The sequence below is a fragment of the Perca fluviatilis genome, chromosome 6 (genome assembly GCF_010015445.1).
Source record: "Perca fluviatilis chromosome 6, GENO_Pfluv_1.0, whole genome shotgun sequence".
Lineage (NCBI taxonomy): Eukaryota > Metazoa > Chordata > Actinopteri > Perciformes > Percidae > Perca > Perca fluviatilis.
The window spans coordinates 15,104,109-15,106,543 of record NC_053117.1 but is presented as its reverse complement, the minus strand read 5'-3'; positions in this window follow the sequence as shown (position 1 = coordinate 15,106,543).

Genomic DNA, 2,435 nt, shown 5'->3' with positions numbered 1-2,435 from the left:
TCTTTTCTCTCTCGCGAGCATTTATCTCGTGCCAAAACAGTGTCTCATGTTTTTATTATTTCTTCATGTTTCAGCTGAATGAACTCTTGTCAGCAGGAAATAAAATCTCCTGGTTTGAAACAAAATAAAATGACAACAGAAGAAATCGGCTGCAGGTGGTGTTCTGGGCTTCTGTGAGACGAAGAAAATGATTTATTTATTTTCATAATAGGGGATTGAAATTCTTCATTATTTTGCTTCATTCAATAAAGACTACTGTATGTATTGAAGTCACTCCGGATTCTGTGTCATTCTAGTTATATACAGTACATTGTTTCTTTTATAAACGAAATGCCAAAAACGTTTCATTTGTTCACAACAATCAGGTTATTATTCTTTCTAACCAAATACCTGTAGTACCACATTATTTGTACCTTTCAAACTCAAATTTTCCTTTTAGTTTTAATTATAAATGGGGCTTAATAATCTTCACTGATGACATAGTTACTTAGGTTAGCTGTAGTTTGGATAGTATGAGTCTAAATTTCCCCAGCAGAAATACCCACATTTTAGGACAGCCACCAACAGGATTCTGTACAGGTTTCTATCTAAACAAAATGACAAGATTTTAGCTAAAAACACAGAGCCTTCCCTCTCTGCAAGTATGCATGTTTAAACAACCAAACAGGTAATAAAACAATGGCCAAGAGAAGAGAACAATGAATTTGTCAAAAAAAAATTCATCCAAATCACTAATTTTACACAAACTTCCTGTAGTATTACCTTAACTTTGGGGCTCCATCTTAATTTAAAAACGTAGTTTTACAGAATAAATCATCTTTGTTACCACAAACTACATTTACGTACTTTCCTCCTGTTGTCCATTTCATATCCTGTTTACTTGTTTCGTCCTAAATTTCTTTGTTTTTTTATTTTTTAATCCCTCCTTGATTTCTTCTCCCTTGTTTCCTTTCATTCTTTTCAGTCTCATTTCCTCTGTCCTTATTATCCTTCACTCTCTTCATCATTGTTTTCTCCCCTCTTCTCCTTTTGTGATCTCTTGTTGAATTCCTTTGTTCTCATCGTTGTACCTTCATCTTCCTTCCCCCTCTCGCTCTTCATTCGTCTTCTCTTTGATCTCACACAAGGTCTGTTAGATGTCACATCACATCACCGTCACAGATTGTGTGTTGTGTGTGTGGGTGTGTGTGTGTGGGGGGGTGATCATCAGTTGCCATGGAAACAGAGGCTGGGGATTACAGCAGCATCTCCTCAGGCAAGCAGACTGTCCGTCTACACTAGTGGTCTACTCACACACACACCCACACACTGAGTTTCGTGAGAAAATAACCCTGTTGATGTCACAGTGATGTCATCAGACTTGGAGACTACTGTCACAAAGTGGAGGTGTGGACTCTGTTGGAAGATTGCTCCTTTCAGGTGAATTATGGGAAATGTAGGATCCAGTGCTTTTTGGACTAAAATGTTATCTCTACCTCTGTTTTAATCCATCCCTCACAACAACAACAACCACTGTGACTTTTATTTGCAGTGTTCAGGTGTCAATCTGGATTAAATTATTATGATCAAATTGGCAGCTACCAAAAAACAACAACCAGTACTCCTATTCTGGAGCAACACGACCTGACCCCAGGTTTACTACGAGTCACTTAGTTTGTGGTAATTTAATAAAATTAAACTGTATTAATAAATATGTACCACATGAGCTCAGTATAAACTGTAATAATAAAGTTCTTCAAACTATATTTTGACCCTTTTACAAAACACAGATAATAATGAAGGACCCAACTTAATTGAGCTTTAGTGTCGTTTTATAACTTGCTAATTTGCTATTAATCACTCTCACAAAACTGTTGACATAAACTGAACCAGGCCTACTTAGCCCAGGCCCTTAAGACTTTACAAGGCATATATAATAAATATGTTAATTAAATGAAATAGTATTTTATTTTAAACGATACAGGGAAGAAATCTAATTACATTAAAATGTATAAAGATCTACTAGAATAAAGTGTAAAGAGCTGTGTAACATTGCAACATTGTAATCAAATATATAAATGAAAATAGGTCAGGTTTAACTTTAAAATACAAACAAAAATCTGAAATGTCTCTTAATATAGGCCTATATAGATGAGTAAAGATAACTCAAGATGAAAATAGAAACGTGTGGACATTGCAAGTAAGAACTGTGTTACAGTGTATTTCTCTGTATGTCTCTAAACAAAGCACAGTGCAAATGGTCAGTGCAGGAATACTCAGATGATTGACAGTCTTCAGTCTTCATGGTGGTTTTATTCCATTGGAATTAGTCTTGTTTTCAAAATCTTTTTACAGTAATCTGTCTCTGATGTCCCATGGTACAATTGGCAGGTACTTGCAGCTCGGTTTTCAGCTCATGTTGTGTGCAGTACCTTCACAGTCTGTCCTCTCTCCCC